Source organism: Falco cherrug, chromosome 5 (genome assembly GCF_023634085.1).
Source record: "Falco cherrug isolate bFalChe1 chromosome 5, bFalChe1.pri, whole genome shotgun sequence".
Taxonomy (NCBI): Eukaryota; Metazoa; Chordata; class Aves; order Falconiformes; family Falconidae; genus Falco; species Falco cherrug.
The window spans coordinates 34351943-34366866 of record NC_073701.1 but is presented as its reverse complement, the minus strand read 5'-3'; the positions used below and the strand labels follow the sequence as shown (position 1 = coordinate 34366866).

The 14924-nt window shown below is 42.8% G+C and overlaps 1 long non-coding RNA gene across 4 annotated transcripts; it reads right to left on the bottom strand.

Annotated features, from left to right (window-relative positions):
- Nucleotides 1-1695: 1695 nt before the first annotated feature.
- LOC129736285 (uncharacterized) lies at nt 1696-10103 on the bottom strand. 4 transcript variants are annotated; one of them, XR_008732653.1, is made up of 4 exons: nt 4829-5092; nt 2960-4258; nt 2682-2856; nt 1696-2028 (listed from the first exon to the last, which is right to left on the bottom strand). It is a non-coding gene; the product is annotated as an uncharacterized LOC129736285 (long non-coding RNA). The 4 variants fall into 4 exon arrangements; XR_008732651.1 differs by lacking the exon at nt 1696-2028 and adding an exon at nt 9993-10103 and having other exon boundaries at nt 2440-2856; nt 4829-4964; XR_008732652.1 differs by lacking the exon at nt 1696-2028 and having other exon boundaries at nt 2455-2856; nt 2960-3653; nt 4110-4258; nt 4829-5094.
- Nucleotides 10104-14924: the final 4821 nt, after the last annotated feature.

Genomic DNA, 14924 nt, shown 5'->3' with positions numbered 1-14924 from the left:
GAGCAGCGACCCCGTATCAGAGCTGGGATCATGCACTTGGAAACAGCAGGAGAGGTTTCAGAGCAACATCTCCTTACAGATGGGCAATGGCCTCTCTCAGCTCTGGGCAAAACTGGCATGGGCTCCATTACCAAGAAGCTTTCAAGTTCTATGGCCGATTTTAGTCAACAGACCTACCAGTGTTTATCTGAGTTGCCATTTTATCCCTTTTAATAAAATTCCTTTTCTTTTAAACCATTGGATTCATTGCTCTTGAGCAGAAAAACTGATTATCCAAGCTCATTAAGTGCCCAAGAAAAAATAATTCTCTTTTCCTATAACCTCAGAGGCTTGAACTGAAATTGATTACCTATTTTTAGAAAGGAGCCCTAGCTAAATCTGGCTTCTTACTCTGCCAATCATACCTATCAGGGGAATGCGAAGCAAATCTATCTAAATGCAGGTACATGGGAATTATGGCCTGTCCCTTTTACCAAATACATTAATGTAACTAAGAAAGGGGAAGTGTTGCTTGAGGTCTTTTGCCATGTTGGACTAGAGGCTGGAGAGGAGAGGTAGCCTTTGCAGAAAGAAAATGGGATTATAAGGGTGTCATTTTTCAAATTTTTGTCTAAGACCCCTACAACTACAGCAGGCTTTTCTGAATCTCAAAGCCGGCTTCTTTCCTTTCCACAACAGCTTTCTTTAGTAGTCCGAAGATCTGAATGACCTCAATGTTCTGTGCATTGTCTTGCTTGCCACCGATGGGTCCATCATCATGTGCAGACTATCTGATCATTTTAATGGATCTCCAAAACTTATTTACTTGGTGGGGGGGGGTTGAGCTTGTCTCGCTGCCAGGTGCCCACCAAGCTGCTATATCACTCCCCATCCTGGACACAGCCTAATCTGGTACAGTCATGTCCATGCTGCCCACTGGGAATGGTTGCTACCCTGTGCTATCTCCCAAACTGTGCCAGGTTGTTATTTTGGAGAGCACTAGTTGGCACAGGCCAAACCATGGAAGGGACAGTGCGGACAACAAAGCAGTGCAAGCAGTTACAAGGCAGTGCTTGCTACTACAGCTTGGCCCTAATTTATTTAGCAGTATAGACTCAGGCAACGTGACTGCTAGCATCAGCATTTGTGCAGCTCTTGAGCTTTCAGTGATATTTTGCAGTTAGGTCTTCAAAGAGCGCCTGTCTCTTATAAGCACTGAATGTGAAGCTAGACAAAGGGAGAAAACAAAGATTTCAAAGAAGTAACAAACATCTTTCCTTCACATGTCTTACAAAAGTGTATATTAGAGCTGATCCTCTCTCTAAGAGGCAGGTAATTATCATGAAACCCAAGAGTCAATTTAATTTGTGTCAGCCTTCTCATCTGGTCTGCAACCTAGGATAGTTTCCTAACAGAACACTATGGTCACCTGCTCACTCTGAAGACCTGACACAAATTTGAGGTTGTATGGACAGTTTGGAGCTATTTCTGATCAGCTGCACTCTGGCCAGGACCACTGCAGCTCTTCTTTGTTCTCATTCTGTTTTCAAAGTCGGACTTTGCTTCAAGGAGCAGGAGTATGTAACTTCCAGCGGATGAAGAGGTAAGGGAGTATGTGTATGTTCATGAGTCAGGTGGGCTGGGAGGAATTCAGCCAACAAGATTTCCACCCGGTTAGGCCAATGCCTTTTTCCAAAGGAAATACAGAGGAAGAAAGGAAGCAGGTTTCTATCCTCAGATTTCCAGCCGGTAAAGTCAAGATCTGCAGCTGCAGCGATTAATTACGATTTCCATAGATGCTTGGAAGGTATACACAGATTTAGGAGATACACAGGTGAAAATGCTTTGTTCCTCCCCATCGCAATGGGTGATATCCATTCACAGCCTGCTCTTACCCCGTGGTTAGTAAGGAATCTTTCCAGAGAAGAGTAGGGAGTGGGCTGCTTGCTGACCCATCCAGCACATGAAAGCAGCTAACTGCTCCACCTCCTCAGAAGTGTTCTGCCCAGTGAAGCCTACCTGGCTGCCCAGCCACGGTCTGACAGCTTCCTGAAGAGAGAGAATAGAGATTGTAACACTTCTGAGAAAAGGGAGATCACGTTAAAGCCAGGAAGAACCAGGAGCCATGGGCACAAGAACACTAGTAGCACATTTTGTGATAGATGCTTAGGACAAGAATGAGCTTCCAGACATTCCATTGTATAATTAGTTTTACCACTTTATCAACCTGTATTTTAGAAGTAATCTTTTCTAAATAACTTTTATCCAAATAACCTTGCTGTTCTTATTTTTAGGGCCATGCTGTTTCCCTACATAGACACAGTAGAAACATTGCTACAGGCAATGTTTAATAGATTGATGCAGGTTAAAAAACTGTCAATCTTCAAGTATTCCTGGCAGCTTCATACCTTTGGTTTACTCTAACATTTTCAATCATCTTTTCTCTCCTTTGTCCTTGCTCCTCTTCACATTTCAATACTTCACATTCTCTAGTCAGAACAAGTTGAGATCCTTTTTGATCTTCACGAGCATTGCTGCTGTGCTGCAAGGGTGCAGGTGGGACAGCTACCTTGTTAGGTGACCCCAGCTAGCTCGTGGCTGGACCTAACTTCAACCCAGCTAGAGAACATATCTTTCTACAGAGGCATTTCAGCCATTAACAGTCCGCAAAACCCTACAGAAGGAGCCTGCATGAAAAGTACCATTCTCAGTCTCCCAGGTGAACTCCTCACTCCATTCACTCCAAGGCCCCTTATAATCCAGAGGCGTATTCACCCTTGCACGCATTTTCCCCCTATATGCTGTAGATGATGCCAGCATCTGCAGGGTGAGGATGAAGGGAGGTTCATCATTGCTGATAATTAACTTCTGGGGAGCCTGGGGAGAAGAAAGAAGCACAAACGATGAAGGTGAGAGGAACCATCTCTCCCATTTGCCCAGCAAAGAGAAATCCAGGACTGCTGCACTTTCTTAGAGTCACCTTGTCATATTGGTTGCTTTTCCAGTACTCAACTTCGTATCTCTGTTTTATGAAGCCATATCGCAACTTGTGTTTTATCCACCTCAGTTCGTACTCCCCGTTCTCCGTCACTGTTACTGACACATTTGTAGGCGGCAGCACCTTGACTGGAACACACGGAATGTCTCAGAGCACTTATCAACACACTGGCCCAGCACTCCCTTCCACCACCGGGGATAGCTTCCAGGGAATGAAAACAACATTGTTTTATGCAATGTAAGAAGTCTCAGCTTTTTAACACTTTTTAATTCTCTGCATCTTCATTTTCTAGTCAAATACAATAAACCACTAGACCATTAAGTAACAGAAAATCCATATCCATTAATATTGACGGCACTCCCTGTGTACAGACAAGCACTACAGCAATATTTGAAACATCTCTACCGCTCCAACACATTTCCAGAGATTTTCAGCTCTCTTGGAGCTACCACCTGATATTTTCACCCACTGCAGGAGTTCTCCCAGCTGTGCTTTGGGCAAAGCAGCACCAGTACCTCCAGATACACACAGATGGAGATGTTTCACCTGGAGCACCTCACTCAGCAGAAGAGTCCTACCTCAGCCGGTGCTCCAAGGGCCGCTGCACAAACCCACATGTGCTCCACTGGTGTTGATGGCAACGCTTGGTGGTGGAGAGCAAGAGCGAGGCAGCCTTCTGTTGTTGGAGGAAAGGAGGGAGAGCAGGGAGGGAGGAAACTGGGGAGTTTGGAATATGCACACTTAAACATTTTATTTCAAAATAAGTGTATCCTCCTGGAAGGGGAAGCAGCTTCAAATCTATTTTGCCCTTTTCCCACAGGCTCCCGTGAGAACGTGATTCATTTGGGAGGGATTCAGGGCAAAATCAATTCCAACTCAAAACCCAAGCGCAGCGCTTTCTGTTCATTGAAGAATAAATCTTTGCATTCCATTTCGCACAAATGATATTTCACTGGGCAAGTCACTTGCAAACAGAAAGAGACCCACTTCTGCCTCACCCAAAACAACATTTGTTGCACCTCCTCATAGCACCCGAGAAGGGAAAGGCCGTTCATTTGCACAACCTTTACCACAGGCTTTACACATTCATTTGCACAACCAATCCAGGGCAGCTCAGCCCCTCTGCTCTTACCTCCCAGGACTCCCACTCCCGCTTGTAAGTGACTTCATAGTCCAGTGCCTTTCCCAGCCCTTGGATTCCATCAGCTGCTCTCCAGGTCAACAAGAAGCCTCTTGATCTCGTCAAGCTGACTGAGAGGTTTTGAGGTGGGAGGGTCTGAACTGAAAGGTGAAGGCACAACCCAGTAGATGAGATAGTGAGGACAGGGACGTGAAGAGGGGAAGAAAATTCCTAGCTGATGTTCTCTGACTGAAAGAATCTGGATATTTAACAATTTTCCTGACTTGTTACAAATAACCCATGGGGTTTTTGACCACAAAGTGCAAACTCTACAAGGCCTAGGATGAACAGAAGGTGAAAGTAGAGAAAGTGGTGATGTTGTGCAGCTTTATAGCAGCTTTGTGAAAGAATATGCTGTAATGCATGCAAAGCATGTTGCTGAAACAGAAAGGTTTTTTGATGTCTTCACCCAATCCCAATTAAGACACTAGTTAGCTGGCAGGTCTACCCCATTTTTTTCTATTGTAGTCACTGAAGGTGGACTCAATGCAGGTTTTGAATGTGGTAGTATGTCCTTAAAGCCATTTAACTTCATTCTTACTTATGCTTCAGGTTTCGGGGCTGACCCTAGATATTCAATACACTAATCTAAGAAACAAATACTCAAAAATAGAGACAAGACTTAGTGGTTTGTCTCCACCATTCTGAAACAAGTAGAGATTTAGCTTTACCTGCAGTGTGAAGTCAAATCTGAAGTTGTAGTTTTCTTGATCATGTGCATGGATGTGACACATCCAGTGCATCATGAAGTTCTGGCAGTGAGCGTGGTTTCCAGCTTTGTGGAACCTGCAGGTCATTTCTTTGTTCCTGGTTACACAGAAAAAAAGCATGACTATCTGAATAGGGTGTTGCTAGATGGCCCAAAGAATGGTTTGTGAAACCCTCCCTACATGCTATTTTATTCTGTTTCTAAAGCAGTTTACCACTGTGTTATGTCAGTATACTCCTGTATTTCATTAAATGACATGAATAAGTTCTCTAATACCAAGCACATCTGCTTTATTTTCTGTTCCTTTTCTCAAAGGAAGATGCACTCACCGTAACTGTCTTTGATTGGTAGGTATCTGGGCCCTGAGCACAACCTCTCTCACACACACCCTGCAAGGGGTTTGGTTACCCATGCTCAAGGCTGTCTAAGCCAGAATCAGCCTGACTTGGGGCCTCCCCACCTTCGCTCAGAAGCTGCTTTTAATTTTAGGCTCTTGCCTTTGGTCCTTGCCTGTGCTATGATGCTGCCGTGTCTGTGCCTGGTGATACACGTTGCTGATTGTGATCCATGGAACTGACTTCCTAGCTTGACCTTAAATCTGCCAAGTGAACAGAGACTTCCTTGGTGATCTGGATGGGTCCTGATCCTGGTCACTCTCACTGTTCTGCTTTTCTTGTTACTGTGGGATTACACCATTGCCAATGAGGTCAATGCCTTGCTGTCACCCTCAGCTTCTAGCTCACCTTCCCTCAGCAAGCAAAGTTTGTCACTTCCATAACAGTAGGGTTGGCAGTGTACATGTGTACATATGTCTGTTATGCTGTGCTTACACTAGAGAAGTCAAAGAAGGCAAACCAAAGAAACAACTAAGAGTTGGGACAGAAGTTTTGTGAGGACTGTGGAACTGCAGTCCTCTTACAAAAAAAAAAAAATTCCATGCAGATGCTGTGCAGTCCTTTGTGTCACAGGAACACTTCTGTGGTTTGTAGACTTCAATCCACAGCAAACTGCTGTAGAGGAATGAAGGCAGTGTGTTGATTAACATTGATAATATGCAGCTGTGGCCTAGCTACGAAGGCAGTGGGTTGGTTGACATGGATGATGTGCAGCTGTAGTTCGTTCCTGCTACATGGTTAAATAGCTCTGAGGGGTGTGGGAGAGAGGGTTGGATGGAGGAGGGGTCTGGACTTAGAGACAAGAAGCAGTGTGGTCTGGCCTCTGGAGGATGGAGAAACAGCCTGGACAATAGAATGTGACCTGCAGTAAAGCCTTGTTGCAGCTTGCTAGTTTTGCTTGTGCTGTAACAATTGGTGCCCTGTGTGAGGAAAACTGATCTGGACTCTAGCTGTGACAAACTGCTAACATTTGGTATGTGATTCAGTACTATAGGGATTGTAAGGATCACCTTCTCTTTTGATTTCAACAGCTGTCAGGTTAACTCATGAATGAATCCTACAGCTCTTTCTGAAAAATAAAACCAAGATAACTTCTTCCTATTTTCATGTGTTTTTTTTCTCTCCCTCCAATCTCTTTGCTGTTTCCCACTTCATTTCCTGCTTCTATTATTCTTTTTCTCCTTCCCCTCTCTCTTCCTCCTTCTCTGTCCCTTCCTCTCCTTCATACTCTGCAGTTTGACTGTTCTGTTTTCTTCTGAAAGGAAGCAGAAGCAACAAAAAGATAGTGCAAGATGTAGCCTAGTATCTCTGAGAGGAAACCCACCAACTTCTGTTTTCTCACAGTTTGTTTTGCAGAAATTATTTCACCATAGCTATGCTTTTACCAGCATGAAGAAGAAGCAGTTGTCTTTGCCATTCTGATTAGTAGCTATCACTGCTGCAGCTAGTGCAACACATCCTTCTCCACTCTGGTCCAACAATTAACATGTCCTGGCACATTTTTGTGTGTGTGTGCTTTCACAGCAAAAGCAGGGGAAAGTGATTGAAAAGATAATGAAAACAAGCATGCCCTGCGTCCTGTTCTTCCTCGTCCTGTACAGATCCAACTTTCTGCTTAGTCTGGACATAACACTGGTGTTTGCAAGCTGTACTCTATGCTGGCTGCAAGCCCAGTCTTCTGTCCTGTTGCTTGGCTCCATCTCTTATGTTCAGCAGCCAACCCCCTTTAGACCCTTCACAGAACACCAGCCAGGCTTTTAGTTTTCACAGTAGTTGTTAGTCACGTTAATAAATTTATGAGCCTTTGAATATTTCATCTATGTGCAAGTTGTAGGAGACACATAGTCATTATAACACTGTAGGGTCTGCATTCGGATGCTCTCTGAAAAGAGGAAATAATCAGAAGATGGATGTGGATGAAGGAGATAGTGGGAAATAGTAAAATGAACACAAGCTCTGCTACTGTATTGGAGAAGACAGAGAAGTGAGAAGCTGGGTGATGAGATCTGCTGGGAATATCCCTGGTGTAGTTCAGCTCATACTATGTGGATTTCACAAATAAAATTTGGCTCTTCATAGGAGAGCCTGAAAGCAAGAAGTCTCCAACAGCAGCTGCTGCTCTTAGTGTAGGCTGGGTCATCATTATTTTGCCATTTATCAGAATTTTATCATGAGTCTTAGGACTGAGAAAGCCTCAACTTTATCACTCTGCTTGTTTGCACATCAAAATGACATGCAAGGAAAGGGAGATTCTGGCCTACGGCCTGTGAAGAAAAGCTGGAATTGTTTTGTAATAGGTAAAATTAACTTTGAAGAAATATTCTGATTCAAAAAAAGAGTTAAGCTTGGTGATTTTAAGCCTCATTGGACTTCATGCCTTTGAAGCAAAAGGGCCTCATCACATTGGCTTAAACCTCAAATACATCTTCTCCTCTCTGTTCCTCACTCATCCCCAGACAGGAATCACAGCCATTCTGATACAGTGAACTATGATCTAAAACTTGTTATTGTCCCTCTGTTTCTCTTCCTGAACTGCAGAGGCCTGATGGTCCATGAAACTCTGAAACAGATGGAAAGCTGGTAAAGCAAGTGTGAGTACAACACAGAAAGCCTAAAGGAGCAGCTGTCCCCAGTGAGAAACCTGTCTCCTATGAATGACCTTTTGATATTCCCAGTAGTGGGAAATGAGAGTACCAAGACCAGCTAGGCAGTGCTGAATAGGCATTTATTTAGCTGACCACTCACATCAGCATCAGAGTCCTAGGATCAGCATAATTCTGAGTCCTGGTAAATCTCTGCAAAGTTTTGCAATAAACAAGGGTCCAAGCTGAACGGGAGGACCCCAGGACCTAGGCAGTGTAGTGCTGACTTTTGTACTCCTTAACAACAGAAAGATTCTGGGAGACATGTAGAAAAACAACTTCTAAGAACATAATTATAGATTTTTAAAAAGCCAAACAAATGCTTTCACCAATTCACTGCTCTTCTAGCAGTCAAGAGATGTCTCAGTAGAAAGGCAGTAAGTGCAAGATATGAATGATTTATAGTTTCAAGGAAAAAACCAGATGCCTCATTAAGCAGGACATTTAGTTTTGCCTTTGTGGGTTGTTGTGGTGGTGAATACATTCACGTGCCCACTGAACAAGTCCACTTGCCTTAGCAAGAGTCAAGCCCCTAGGAAATCACATGCAAAAGTGAGGGGCACCCACTACTCTGCTTAGCTATGGTGACATTAAAGACACAGAAAGGAGAAAGCTTCCAGACAAGGATAACTTGTTTCAGAAATCTAGCAGCTGAAAAATTTGTGTCCCTCTGTCAGTTAACAAACATACCTCATAGGTGGATTTGCAGAGAACCTGGTTTTCCTTTTTCTTTTGTGAAAAAGCTCTGTGCAAGGAGGAGCAGTCTCTGTGTTGAGGAAGGGCCATTGTTAACCTGCCACCCTTCCCTGAGATTTCAAACTCCAAGAACAGGGGCTGGAGTTGTCTCTGCTATGATGAGAACTACTGATGTAGGATCAGCTTGGTTGATAGTTCTTCTTTCAGAAACAGCAGTCAAGAGATGGTGAGGAATCATTTTGCCATTCTTAGAAACCCTAAGGCAGCTGATGCCTAATTCTGCAAGAAACACCTGTGCCCAAGCCAAGTCACTTTCAGGTCCATAAAGTGAAATATGATGCAAAGACAAGGTTGTTTCAGTCATTGTAGGTGACCAACTGACCAAAGGGATATTCCATACTATATGGCATCATGCTCAGTGTATAAAACTGGGGGAAGAAGGGAAGCCCTGTTTGGCAGTGCCTGTTTGGCATAGCTCTGGTAACTACGTGTGTGTACCCTCACAGTCTCCTCTTTCTGTCACCAAGGTGAAAGAATAAAATAAAGGGAGGATGGAGAAATATCAGGCTAAAAGAAAAGGTACAATAACAGAAAAGAAAGGAGGAAAAAAAGAGAGGCAAATAGTCTGAAACTCACCTTGAATAGTTCCAACTCCCAAAACCAAGCATGGAGTCAGAAGAAGACTGATGAGCTCTCTCATCTTCAAACCTTTGCAACAAGCATGATCTTATGTCAGGCAACAACTCCCTGCACCACTGGCTGTTCTTCCTCAAATGCATATATGTAGATAGATATATATAGATATAAAGCGCCTATCACCATATTGTTAAATATGGTTTGACAGCCACTATTTTTCCTTCTTTGTCACCAGTTGTAGCTGAAATCAAAACTCATGTGGTTAGCTGGAAAAGTCTTGGGCCTTCTGTTAGCCCCAAACTGCCTTTTCATCAACACTGACATGATCTCTCAGAGTAGCTTCATATGAAGGTAATTTGTTAATGGGAAAACGTTCTGCCTCTTCACCAGAGGACAAGGACAAAGCTTGCTGTTTAGAACTAATGATAGGATTTTCCACTTCCTTCCTTCACAATGAGAGTAAGAATAGCCCCTAAGTTATGAGAAGGAATTAGTTATTTGTGTTGATCACCCATCTGATCCATACAAAGTACACTCGCTGTTCCAGTGAATCATGAACTGCTCCAAAAAGAAACATCTCCTTCCATTTCTTATCACTCCTACTCACAAAAATGTACTTCTGGTGGATTGGGAGATCCAATCCTCCTATTTCTTCACTTTAAGACCCGATTCACAGGGCTTTTAAGTCCTTGTTTGTCTGAGGAGAGAGGGCTCCTTTGCCAATTCTTTCCCCACAGTCACAACACTTTAGCCTCACCTGAACACCGAGTGGTCTTCCAGGTGCTTCACAGCAGGCGGTTATTTGACTTTCTCATTGATCACTCACATGGAGTCTGTGCAAATGCAACTGCCAGCGGGACACCCACAGCCCTACCCCTTCAAATGAGCCTGTGCTGTGTTTCCCCCTCAGTGGTGCTGTGGTAGTCATCAGCACCACAGGCATGTTTAATTTGTTCTCTCTGACCTTCCCATTTACAGCATAGGTCCAACAGCTATGTATGACATCAAATGTCATACAATTAAGGAGAAGAGGGAAGGAAGTACTTGTCATTATTATATTTTGTTAAACAGTTTCCAAGAAATGTGACTAGTTTTTCTGCAAGATGTGATGATCTCTTAACAGAGGCTGAGCTTTGCTGTTTGCTCTTTTTTCTGTTGATCTGCACTCAAAACCTGTCCTTTAAGTCATCGTCCTCCTTGTCTGCAATGTTCTCTGAAAGGGAAATTAATTGCCATAAACGGTCATTAGATAAAACATTAGTTTACATTGTGGATGTTGTCTTAAAGACACATTGCTGTTGCTAAGCCTTACCTGTATAAAACCATCTCCATCCAAATAGTAGCACTAGAATTGTGGATTCTGCTTAAACCAAATCCACAGTTAAGGGATTAAAATTCAAGCCACACTCTGATTACATATTGTAGTTTAAAGTGATAATATGACTCTGCATCAGTAGAAGTGAGGAAAATACACTCAAATGGAGACAGTGTAATTAACATATATTTAGATCTTGTTTTTAATGTTAGGAGAAAAAGGAACGGGAGTGGTGGCATCTGAAGAAGTGAGAGGTGGCAAAGTTTCTTACTGCTTTTTCTAATGTAGACTGCCATCTCTGTGAAGAGATTACTCTAGTTTTGGGCAGTACCTTTATCAGTTGAAAGTCCCAGAGTTCAGGCAACTTTGGATTACATCCTCCACAGCACACACAATTTCTTATGAATCAGTGGCAGCTGGAAGTGCATTAGAAAAAAAAAAAATTAAAAGCTGACAGAAAAGCAAAGTAAACCAAAGAGAGGAAGAAGAAGTGAAAACTACTTGGCAATGATTTCAGGACATGATGTAGAAGTGAACTTTGCATACTCACATGGACATGAGTTTGATGATGGAGTCTTTGTGTCTTCACAGTCCCCAAAGGGCACACATGCACTCTCCATGCTTCTTTCACAGATAAGAAGGAGGTGTAACCTTATCTTTTCAGTTTCTTCTCAACAGGCATAAGAATTATCCTACTTACTTGCAGAGACCTCAGTGGAGAAAAATGAGGATTGGTAGTGAATACCCATGCACTATGTCTCTTCAAACTTCAGTCATTCATAAGTAATTGCTTTTTCTTCTTTTCGTGCTTGTTAAGCACACTCACACTCTGTGTGATTCCAAGCAATACTCTGTTTCTCCTCTCACTTAATTTACTCCAATTAGGTTTTGGCATCCCTAGACAAAAAGAAACTACCTATCAGTCAGGAGTGCTTCTTCAACAGGGCAATGCTTGGTGAAGGTGAGATTAAAGTTCCCTTGGATGGAACTGGGGCATGCCTCTTCAGCAAAGCTGCTACAGTAGCTTGAGCTTGCGTGGGGTGTGACTTGATCAGCGACAGCAAATTCACTATGCTAGTCTCATAGCAGAGTCTGACACCATCAGTTACCTTGTTAGGTTGCACAGAAATCACTGTGCTATGAAGGCCTGAAGAGCTTTAGCTTCGAAAAGCTGAAAGGCAACTTCCTTCATATCATCAGGTTATGAAGTGATTGCCTTTCTTTTTAAAGACCTCACAAAGGGAGTTAACTGGCACATTAAATCCCTATCTCAAGTGAAATCCAGTAACAACCTTTAGCAGCAACCTAGGGTAGAGATTCAAGAACTTTTCTGACACAACAACCACATAGGAGGGGTGAGTCTAAATCCCTGGATTTCTCCTGCTGAGCTGTGGTGAAAGAAGTTTTCGTGGGTATATATAAAAAGTCATGAGTAGATTGCCATAAATTTGTGGTAATCTCTTCAGGACTTCTGGGATGGGCTCTTTGGCCAGAAAGGCTTTAATTAATCCTTTCAGAAAACACAGAATCATGAATTGACAAGACATCAAAAGGCCATTTGTTAGTGGAAATCTTTTACCCCAAAGTGAGATATAACTTGACTGAATGGGTGGACAAGTCAAGACTTTCAGGTCCAAAACAGTACATGAGGATGAAGCCAAATCATCCTTTGGACACTGTGGGTATTGTCATATCTGTACAGGCCACCCATAGCCTCTCTTGCACTCAGTGGAAGTTCTGTCTGGCATGTGATGTCACAGATTGATATCACAATAGCCAAATATCCCTGGGTGGACCGGGTGGACCTCATCTGCTGGACCTGGTCTTCACCACCAGGAGGAGGTCAACTCCCAGAAAGTGATCCTTGGTGACAGGGATGTTAGTCAACACTGTGCCATGAGTTATTCAACAGGTACCATGCGCACCAAAGACTAATAGATGTCTTAAGTAGGACGGGCTCCCTTCAGGAGCAGAAAAAAGGAGAATAAGTAGGATGGACTCCCTTCAGGAGCAGAAAAAGGAGAATATCTCCTTCATTTCTAAAAAAAAATAAGATCATGACCAAGTAAATAAAACCATGGACATTTTATGAGAAAAGATGCGTGCAGTTGAAAAGATGTCACGTACCACGAGGAATCTAGATATTCTTTTAGTAAGTGCTAAGAAAGACACAGTGGTTATGGCCCATATGCACACTGCCAATAACGAAACAGCAGGCGAGAGGTCCTGAAAGCAAGTTTGAACCAGGAGGCTATAAATGCAGCCCTACATAGTAGCATTCTTCAGTGGTCCTGGATTTATACACTGTGTCAGATAACAGAGGCTCAGTGCATGATTGATTAAATGGTGTAGGGGAAAGGGGATTATATTTGTCGGTATCAGGTAAATTTTTGAGGCAGATTAAGTTTATATAAGATGAGTTCCACCTAATCAAAACAGAATCACTGTTGCTGACATTTAAGATTAAAAATGCTATGAGGCAATTTTAAAATGAAAACCAAAGGAATTCATGCCAGATATGGAAAGTAAATTGTTCAGATTGATCTGTGTGGTCTGAAATCACAGAAAGCCTATATCCATATTTAAAAAATAGATAGAATAGAAGGTAAGAAAAAAACCAAAGAAAAACAATAACGCAGGTAAGCAGGATATGTAAAACTATTCAACCAAATCAAGACCAATGCTCAAATATGTCTATACAAATACTTCCCTTTTAAAATATGGTTTTAATGCCAGACTCATTGGCAAATGTCTTTTAAAAACAAAACAAAACAAAAACCCCAAAAAACCAACAAATGCAATAGGCATTATGGAAATTTGGTGAAAAGAAGATATTCAGTGAAACACCAACACCTAAATACACATTTTTTTAAAGAAGAATAATTTGCATTTATACATTAATGCTAAAGAAAGTGTAGTGTGAATATGTGTCAACAGTTGTGTTGCGCTATAGAATTTCAATGGCTGCAGAATTTCATTCCACGCTAAAGGTAATGGTATGCTGTTAGGGCTGTGCTACCAATCACCCGACCAAAAGGAAGGGAGTGAGATGCTGGAGATGACCAGAGATCCTGAAGGGCAGACGAACAGTAACAGTGGGACAGCCCAGTCACGCTAGCCTAGGCAAACATCACACTGACCCACGGTGAGGCTGTGTCTGCACTGGCAGACTGAACCAGGACAAGGCAAAGGTCTGAGCTCTGGAATGAGATCATAGACTCCACTCAAATGTTAGCGAATGCTTTGGTGTGGGTTTTGTCTGTGTCAGTGACCCAGCTGGGGACACTTTCCAATATGCAGTGTGGAAGAGGCCACCTTCTGCTGTCAGAGAAATTGCTTGGATACATGAATCTTTCACGGCTGCATGATGTCAGTTGCTTTTACAGCCAGAAGTGGACCTTGGTTTGGTTTATTTCCAGATCTAGTCACAGATTCTACTTTTTAGCCACTATAAATGATTGCTTCTTGGAGCTATTTGTGAGAGCATTTACAAGAAAAGAAACAAACTGATTTATCCTGAATAATATACAAGACCCAGAACAAGTGGAAACAGCAAGAGGCACAAGTTTACTGCAATAATGTTTTAAGGGCATACATAAAAATAACAAGACTGGCAAAAATAAGCCCAAGAAGCTGTTAAAAGGGTCAAATGTTTGCAGTGCCAAAGGGGCTGTTTAAAGAATCATTTAAAAACTCAGAAGTGAACTTAGGCCCTTTGTAAGTCTATCCACACTATAAAGGTAGGGTTACTGCAGCCTGAACATTCTGAAAAAGTAAATGAGGGAAGACATATAGAGAAAAATGATAACTTATAACAGGGGTCCTCAAACTTTTTAAACAGGGGGCTGGCACACAGATGAAGTGGCAGGCAGTCATCTGCGGCTGCTTGGTTTCCCCCCCCAACCCCTGGCGGGGGCGGGGGGGGCGGCAGGGGGTGTCTGTAAATACCGGGGGGTGGATTGAGGACCCTGGGGGGCCATATCCAGCCCACAGGCCGTAGTTTGAGGACCCCTGACTTATAATGATCTTTTCCAACTAAATCTTTCTTTACAAACCTTGCCTAACCTACCTTCTTACTCCATTGCTTTCTTGTATATAAAATCTGTAAAGGAACTTAAAAATTCAGTTGATGAACAAGTAATTGTGGTTGTCGTGGTTTAACCCCGGCTGGCAACCAGTCGCACACAGCCGCTTGCTTGCTCCCCCTGAAGTGGGGTGGGGGAAAGAATTGGAAGGGTAAAAGTGAGAAAACTCATGAGCTGAGCTAAAGGCAGTTTAGTAAGTAAAGCAAAAGCTGCTCACACAAGCAAGTCAAAACAAGGAATTCATTCACTACTTTGCATCGGCAGGGAGGTGAGCAGGGCTCCATCATGC